The sequence below is a fragment of the Bos taurus genome, chromosome 18 (assembly GCF_002263795.3).
Source record: "Bos taurus isolate L1 Dominette 01449 registration number 42190680 breed Hereford chromosome 18, ARS-UCD2.0, whole genome shotgun sequence".
NCBI classification, from domain to species: Eukaryota; Metazoa; Chordata; class Mammalia; order Artiodactyla; family Bovidae; genus Bos; species Bos taurus.
In genome coordinates this window covers 50,280,403-50,289,737 of record NC_037345.1, presented here as the reverse complement: position 1 = coordinate 50,289,737, position 9,335 = coordinate 50,280,403, and the positions used below count along the sequence as shown (strand labels likewise).

At 44.1% G+C, this 9,335-nt stretch overlaps 1 long non-coding RNA gene across 1 annotated transcript; it reads left to right on the top strand.

Annotated features, from left to right (window-relative positions):
• Positions 1-801: 801 nt before the first annotated feature.
• Positions 802-8,304, top strand: LOC132342852 (uncharacterized). Its single transcript, XR_009491399.1, has 3 exons — positions 802-3,262; positions 3,352-3,500; positions 8,050-8,304. It is a non-coding gene; the product is annotated as an uncharacterized lncRNA (long non-coding RNA).
• The last annotated feature ends 1,031 nt before the right edge of the window (positions 8,305-9,335 follow it).

The window sequence follows — 9,335 nt, the reverse complement described above, 5'->3', positions numbered from 1 at the left end:
AGAACAGAGACATCTACATTTTTAGAGGAACGTCGGATGGAAGGTAGGCATGGACCATGGCTCTCTCTGCCATCCTGCTTCTCATTCTCTTCACTGGCCTCCTGCTCCTCTGGGGCTGCCCTGCCTCCCGGGGCCACCTCCCCACTGGACCCTGGCCTATGCCCGTCCTGGGAAACATTTTGCAAATGAACCCCAAGGATTTACTCAAGTCATTGTAGGCAGTGAGATGGAAGGGGCACCAGGGGGTGGAAAGCAAGAGGTGGATGAATGGGAAAGAGCTCCCAGTTAGCAAGGGAGCTCAGGGAGGCAGGTCAACTTTGGATGGGGTTCCCCAGACTCCCTTGGGAGCTGTCTTCTTCCAGCCATGATCTGGCCCTAGATATGGGATAGAGAAGCTACCAGAATTCCTACGAGAAGGAGTGGAGGATGGGTTGAGTTAAGAAAGAAGTATCTTTGTTTTTTTTAATTAAAATAGTTTATTGGAGTATAGTGGATTTACACTCTTGTGCTAGTTTCAGATGTACAGAGAAGTGATTCAGTTAAACATATACATATATTCATTCTTTTCAAATTCTTTGCCCATATAGGTTATTACAGAATATTGAGTAGAGTTCCCTGCTATATAGAGGTCCTTGTTGATTACCTGTTTTATATTAATATATAGATGGGTGTGTATGTTAACCCCAAACTCCTAATTTATCCTGTCCTGCCTCTCTGCCTTATATTTTCTCTTCAGTAACCATAAATTTGTTTCTACATTTGTGACTCTGTTTCTTCTATTTTGGAAATAAGTTCATTTATATCATTTTTAAAAATTGTATTCCACATATTAACAACATCATAAGACACTTGTTCTCTTTCTTACTTCACTTCATTTGATAATCTAGGTCCATCCACGTTGCTGCAAATGGCATTATTTTGTTCTTTTTTATGGCTAAGTAATATTTCACTGTATACATACACCATATCTTCTTACCCAAGCCTCTGTCAATGGACATGTACTTTGCTTCTGTTTCTTCCTTATTGTGAAGAGTGCTGCAGTCAACATTAGGGTGCCAGAATCTTTTCTTTAAAAAAAAAAAAACAAACAAACTTTTAACACAGTTCCCTGTACAGTTTAATAACAAGTGCCAAATGGGTTTTCAAAAAGTAGTCATAGTAAGGATAGATAATGATCATTAGTACTTTGGAAGGTGCAGTGAAAGAGTTGCTTCTTAAGGCCTTCTTTTTTAAACAAAATTTTTAAAATTTTTGGTCGAGCTGAGTCTTTGAGGCTGCTTGTGGGTTCTCTTTAGTTGCAGAGAGCAGGGGCTACTCTCTAGTTGAGGGTGTGGGCTTCGCATTGTGGTGGCTTCTCTTGTTGAGGAGAACGGGCTCTAGGCACACGGACTTCAGTAGCTGTGGTACATGGACTTAGCTACTCTGTAGCATGTGGAATCCTCTCGGGCCAGGGATCAAACCCGTGTCCCCTGCAGTGGCAGGAGGATTCTTACCCACTGTACCACAGAGAAGTCCTGTATCATTTCTCTAATTCACTTTATATTGGAGTATAGTTGATTTATAATGTTTTGTTAGTTTCTGCTGTCTAGCAAAGTGAATCAATTATACATGTAGATATATCCACTCTTCTTATGGTCTTCCCTAATGGCTCACACAGTAAAGAATCTGCCTGCAGTGTGGGAGACCTAGGTTTAATCTCTGGGTTGAGAGATCCCCTGGAGAAGGGAATGGCAATCCACTCCAATATTCTTGCCTGGAAAATCCCACAGGCAGAGGAGCCTGGTGGGCTACAGTCCATGGGATCACAGTTGGACATGACTCAGTGACTAACACACACACACTCTTTTTAAGATTCTTTTCTCATATAAGTCACTATAGAATATTGAGTAGAGTTCCCTGTGCTGTACAGTAAATTCTTATTAGCTATCTATTTTATGTCTATTAATGTATATGTGTTAATCCCAATCTCCCAAGTAATCCCTCCCTTCTTTTATCCTTGGTTACTGTAAGTATGTTTTTTGTGTGACAATTTCTGTTTCACAATTTTAATTAATTTTTTATTGGAGAATAGTTGATTTCTAATGGCGTGTTGGTCTCTGGTGCAGCAAAGTGAATCAGCCACACACACACACACATATATATCCACTCTCTTTTAGACTCCATTCCCATATAGGTCATTACAGAGAACTGAGTAGACTTCTCTGTGTTATGCAGGAAGTTCATATCAGTTACCTATTTTGTATATTATCCTGAGTATATGTCAAACCAGTCTCCCACGTTTATCCTTCCCCACTTTCCCTCCAGGTAACCATAAGTTTGTTTTCTACATCTGTGACTCAGTTACTGTGTCTAGGTGTTTTAGCACCATTTTTTTTAGATTCCACGTATATGTGACACCATATATTTGCCTTTTCTATCTGCCTTACTTCACTCAGTTTGACAATCCCAGGTTCATCTGTGTCAGTGCAAATGGCATTACTTCATTCTCTTTTATGGCTGAGTAATTGTCCATTGAATATATGTGCCACACTTTTTTTATCCACTCCTCTATGGATGGACATTGCTTCCATGGCCTGGCTATTGTAAATAGTGCCGCAGTAAACACTGGACTGCATGTATCTTTTTGAATTATGGTTTTCTCCAGACATATGCCTAGGAGTGGGATGGCGGGGTCATATGGAAACTCTATTTTTAGTATTTCTGAGGAACATCCATTCTGTTCTCTACAGTGGCTGCACCATAGTGGCTACATCAGCAGTGTAGGAGGGTTTCCTTTGAAGAGAGAGATTCTGATAGACTTGAGACATTGAGCTGTGGTCCTGTGTGGGTTGAGAAGGAGAGATTCTATAGCTTGGATGTAGGAGTCTCTGTAATTCTTAAAAGCAAAGCTAGGAGGGCTCTTGGAAAAGCCAAGAGAGGAGGATACTCGGGGTCAGGTAATATATGTGAGGCTCGGAGGAGACCACAGAGTTCCAGTCTCTGCTCTTCCCTGATGGGGCTGCAGCCTGCAGGGTAGGCTAACTGGGAGGTGTGATCCAGGGGTTAGGTGGAGATCCGTCTCTTGAGTTAGAGAGTGAGACCTGGACTCTGCCCTCACAGCTCCAGGAGAAATACGGGGATGTCTTTACCATTCACCTGGGGTTTCAGCCTGCTGTCATCCTGTAGGGGTACGAGGTGATGAGGGAGGCCCTGGTGGATCAGGCCAAGGCGTTCTCTGGCCGAGTGCAAGTCACCATCCTTGACCCTGTCTTCCAGGGATCAGGTGAGTGGGGGACGAGGGTGAGGATTAGGGAGGGGAGGAGGGAACATCCCATGCGCCTTCAAAACCTTTCTTTCATGCCCCACCATCAGGTGTGGGTTTGCCAATGGAAAGTCTTGGAAGGTTCTACAGTGATTCTCTGTAACCACCATGAAGGACTTTGGGATGGGGAAGCACAGTATTGAGGAATGAATCAAGGAGGAGTCTCGGTGTCTGGTGGAGGAGCTTCGGAAATCCCAGGGTGAGTGCGGGCTGGGTGGAGGTGGGGGTGAGATGGGGACAGAAAGAAGAAGAGAGAAATGTGGAGACAGGTTCAGGAATAGAGAGAAGGAGACATAGACAGAAAAACAGAAAATGGTAGAGAGAGAGACAAAGTGAGACTAGCAGAGACAGAGAGAGAAACAGGCAGAGAAAGCAGCCAGAAGCACAAGAGACCAGAGACAGAGAGAAAACAAAAGACAGAGATACTGAGGACACTGGCAAAATGAATCTGGGAGCAGAAACTGCAAGAAAAAGCCATACAAAGATAAAGGTAAAGAGAGATACAGAGTCAGAAGAACATGGAGTGTCAGTGAGGTCAAGGGTAGATGGGGAGTTGGAGAGAGAACGGAGAAGAAGGGGTGAGCCTGAAATAAAGAGTCAAAGATAAGACCAGAGAAAGTCGGCCCAAGACAGAGAGCAAGAAAAACTACAAGAGACACAGATGTGGACATTCCCAGAAAGAAAAATAGGAGACAGAGAGGAACAATGAAAGCAAAGAAAAAAAGAGGAAAACCATCAAACAAGCTAGGCTGGCACCAGTCAGGTCAGTCTCCTGGAAGGACAATACAGGGCACCCCCATGACAGACCTCTTCTCCTCAGGGACCTACCTGGATCCCCACTTCTTCTTGAACTCCATCCCTGCGAACATCATCTCCTCCATTGTCTTTGGCAAGCACTTTAATTACCAGGCCCCTCAATTATTACAGCTCCTACATTTAATGAATGAAGGCTCTGTCATTATTAGCTCCTTCCATAGCTAGGTGAGGCTAAAGATTCCACGGTGGGCCAGGAATCAGGGTGGGTAGACCCTGGGAAGAGGTCAGATGCTTTCTGTCCTGATCACCAAAGGCAGAAGGCATTGAGAGATCAGTTTTATGTGCACACTCCAAGCCCTGACCCCTCCCAGGTGAAGCCATCCGTCAGTCTGGGTGTCAGAATCAGGCCTTGGACAAGGATGGGCTTCGAGAGAAGAAACCTCAGCAGATGAGACAGTGACTGGGGCTGGATGCAGAGGTCCATGTAGCACTGTGTGTGTGTATGAATGTGTGTGTGAGTGTCAGTGTATGTGTGTGAGTGAGTATGCTCAGGTGGGAGGCACACCTTCCAAGTCTGCAGGGTAAATAATAGCCTTTGTTGTTGTTGCTACATGTGCAGCTCAGAATATCAACACTCACAGAACCAGTCCAGCGAGTATAATGGGTTCTGGGACCTTGTCTGCACCCTGTAGGTGTTGGAAATCTCCCCGGGCATTTTAAAGCACTTTCCTGGCACACACACATGCTTGTACAGCATGATTCAAGAGGTGAAATATTTTATCACTGAGAACAGGGAGAGGCACCAGAAGATGCTGGATCCCAGTGGCCCTAAGGACTTCAAGGATTCCATCCTGCTTTGCATGGACAAAACAAGACCTGCCCCAGATGGGCATTGGGGATGGGAAACGGAGTGATGGAAACTGTACTGACATTGAACTAATATCTTTGGATGTGATTACATGTTTTTTAAATGTTGAAATATTTCCCTAAGGATTAGCAAGAAAGCCAAGGTCCATAATCTCCCACCATTTTTTCCTATGCCTCCCCAAGCCTTCCTCCCAGCAGCCTTTAAAGAGCTGGTAATTAAGCAGTTAACATGTGTCCAGTAAGCTCTCTCTGAGACACAGCTCACTCCTTCCCCAGTTCTGACAGAGTCAAGTCTGTTCTGATTGGTCAGGCTCCACGTATATGCAGATTGATAGAGACCAGTGGCTGTTCTGCTTGGTCTGGCATGTGCCGTGTGCTGTGCTGTGTTTAGTGGCTCAGTGGTATCCAACCCTTTGTGACCCCATGGACTGCAGCCCACCAGGGTCCTCTGTCCATGGGGCTTCTCCAGGCAAGAATACTGGGGTGGGTTGCCATGCCCTCCTCCAGCGGGAATCTTCCCAACCCAGGTCTCCAGCATTGCAGGCAGATTCTTTACTGACTGAGCCACCATGAAAGCCCAAGAATACTGGAGTGGGGAACCTATCCCTTCTCCAGGGAATCTTCCCTACCCAGGAATCCAAGTGGGGTCTCCTGCATTGCAGGCAGATTCTTTACCAGCTGAGCTACCAGGGAAGCTTGGCAGTTGTTAAATGTCTTCATTCGCATCTCTGGAATGTCAGCTGCAAGGACCAAACAGGAGTGCAATGACATCCAAAGACAGAAAAACAACAACAGGAGAACAACAATCTCAACAATTTAAACTCTACATTCATTGAGCTTGAAAAGTAAAAGTGTTAGTCATTCAGTTGTGTCCAACTCTTTGTGAGCCCATGGACTGTAACCTGCCAGGCTCCTCAGATTGGAATTCTCCAGGCAAGAATACTGGAGTGGTTGCCACTTCCTTCTCCAGAGGATCTTCCTGACCCAGGGATCAAACCTGGGTCTCCTGCATTGCAGGCAGATTTTTTGCCATCTGAGCTACTAGGGAAGCCCATTGAGCTTATTATACATTATATCATGACAACCCACCTGATAAACTAAGCACATAGAATTTTTATTTCTTGCATAAAGGCACACAGTAGGACCTGTGTTTTAAATCCAGAGCTTTGGCTCCAGAGCTCACCCTTTTAGTATCTTATTGGCCTTGGCTAGAGAAAAACAGATCAGGAAAAAGAATGATGGGCACAGAGGAATGTGGTGCTGGTAGAGAGGGAAGAAGACTCTAAAAAGTGAAATCTTTGCAAGGCGAGACATTAAGAAGCATCCATCACTGTCTCTAGGAGCACTCAGATCCTGAGAGTGAGTTTCACCAGAAAAATCTCCTTAACACAGTGCTCTCACTGTTCATTGCTGGCACAGAGACCTCCAGTGCCACTCTCAGCTATGGGTTTCTACTCCTTAAAAATCCTGATGTCTTTAGGTGAGCTGGGCTTATGGGAGGTGGGGACGATGGAGGGTTGAGTGTCCCTGAGGCCATACTGGAAGGTGGTTGTCTGATGAACTAAGACAAATAAGTTTTGTCCTGAGTAGTCTGAAAAATAAAAAATCACTGCTATTTGGGCTTATAATAAAAGCACAAAGCATTTGAAGTGGATTACGCCAGTTTACGAAAGTACATGGTTTTTGACAGCTACTCTTTGAGTTTGACAAAAAAACTTGACTTTCTGAAGTATATTGCCCATTTACAATTAATTAAAGAGCCCCTCCATTCAAGTTAATGGTCTGCAGATCAGACTTGGAGATGCTCTCACCTGATCAGACACCGTTATTTCACAAGAATGAATTTAAGGCCAGAGTGGGGAATGACGTATATAAAATTACATAGCATGTGAGTGGGACAAAAAGAGATGACACCAGTTTTACCTGCAACTCATTTTTAGCTGAAAAGAAAAAAACACATCCTGAAGTGTTGAATGAATTTCCACCCACCCATCTTTATCCAAGTTATCCTTATGTTGTAACTAGAGTGGAAACATCACACAAGACTTCCCTCAAAGAAGCTTCTAACTTCCTTTTTGATGCTTTCATTAAGAAGGAATGGTAGCCTAACATCTTTAGTAAAGAATTTACAAGATCCTCCCATCAGGCTGCAGGTCATTTTTAGGTCACTTGGTTGAGTCCACTGTTATGGATATTTATTGACACACCCTCCTCCCATCCTAACAATCCTTAGAGGAAGTCCAGGCAGAAATCGACAGAGTAATTGGTGCACACCATCTCCCAGCACTGGAAGATCGGGTAAACATGCCTTATACAGATGCTGTCATCCATGAGATTCAGATTCATTGACTCTGTCCCACTTGGCTTACCCTACTCTGTCATCAGGGACACTCACTTCCGGGGATATTATTTCCCAAATAATGAGAGATAATTATTATCTCTCATTATATATATTATATAATCTGGTCTCAAATAATAATGTGAAACCAGAGGGCCACAGACTATTGGTTGGAAGGTGTTGGCCACCTCCAGTCTTATGGTTTGTGTCAGGTTCGTGACTACAAGAAGAATTCTTATTTCCAGATTTTTGTGGGAGGGAGGGAGATTTTAGAAAGAGAAAAGTCCTCTCCCTTTTGCTCTGTTGTATTTTTTTTCTTTTTTTACCTTTATAAGATGTTATGTTTGCTGAAAAAAGTACCATGTACTTATTGAAACTTGTTATACAGTTGACCACAGGAAAAACCATAGCCTTGACTAGACGAACCTTTGTTGGCAAAGTACGTCTCTGCTTTTGAATATGCTATCTAGGTTGATCATAACTTTCCTTCCAAGGAGTAAGCATATTTTAATTTCATGGCTGCAGTCACCATCTGCAGTGATTTTGGAGCCCCCCAAAATAAAGTCTGACACTGTTTGCACTGTTTCCCCATCTATTCGCCATGAAGTGATGGGACCGGATGCCATGATCTTCGTTTTCTGAATGTTGAGCTTTAAGCCAACTTTTTCACTCTCCACTTGCACTTTCATCAAGAGGCTTCTTAGTTCCTCTTCAGTTTCTGCCATAAGGGTGGTGTCATCTGCATACCTGAGGTTATTGATATTTCTCCTGGCAATCTTGATTCCAGCTTGTTTCTTCCAGTCCAGCGTTTCTTATGACTGTGGTCATGTATGGATGTGAGAGTTGGACTGTGAAGAAGGCTGAGCGCCGAAGAATTGATGCTTTTGAACTGTGGTGTTGGAGAAGACTCTTGAGGGTCCCTTGGACTGCAAGGAGATCCAACCAGTCCATTCTGAAGGAGATCAGCCCTGGGATTTCTTTGGAAGGAATGATGCTAAAGCTGAAACTGCAGTACTTTGGCCACCTCATGCGAAGAGTTGACTCATTGGAAAAGACTGTGATGCTGGGAGGGATTGGGGGCAGGAGGAGAAGGGGACAACAGAGGATGAGATGGCTGGATGGCATCACTGACTCGATGGACTTGAGTCTGAGTGAACTCCGGGAGTTGGTGATGGACGGGGAGACCTGGCGTGCTGCGATTCATGGGGTCGCAAAGAGTCAGACACGACTGAGCGACTGATCTGATCTGCTCTGATACAGTTGACTGGTTTTATAATCTGTGTTATAATCTCTCCTTTATATGAACCCATATGTTTATATATACCTATAAACACAATGATTGGTTCCTACTGCATCTGTTACTTTGCAATTTATGTGTCCAGTGTTCATGTCACCTTCCCCTCTGGTCTTTATGTCCATACCAATGTAATTTGCAATTTGTGTGTGTGGCTTTCATTTTGAAATATAACCATACTCTGTAGATATATTTTTCAGGTCAATGCCTATGTTCTAACTCTTATCTTCATCCTTGATTATGTTACTGAGTATTGGTGTTTCTAGGTGTATCACCTAGATATCTAGGTGATCAGGTGCATCTAGATACACCTGATATTTGTGTATCAAGTTGATATAATGTATCAATTTGCCCAATGAACAGTATCAAATTGCCCAATGAACAGCACCCATCTGATTATATTCAGGCCCCAGTCTGAAGTCCTGGAGACAGCTTCTTACAGGGCTCTGTTGAGTCAGATGTGAACCTTTCAGTCGACAGATCATAAAGAAGACCCAGGGGTCTTGGGGATAAGGAATCAGGGTGGTTGGTGAGGATACCTGGAGGGATGGGACACTATTGACCAAATAGGGCAGAATTATTTCAACATTCCTGCCACCAACTATGGAGCCACACAGTAAGTGAAGCTCCTTATCTGCTGAAAATCCAGCCGCTCTTTGTTGATGGCCATGTGGGCCCATTTGTCTTTGACGTCCTCTTAGGGCATTACTGTGTACCCCATCCTGAGTTCTGCCGTCCACGACCCACGCCACTTTGAGAAGCCAGATGCCTTCTACCCT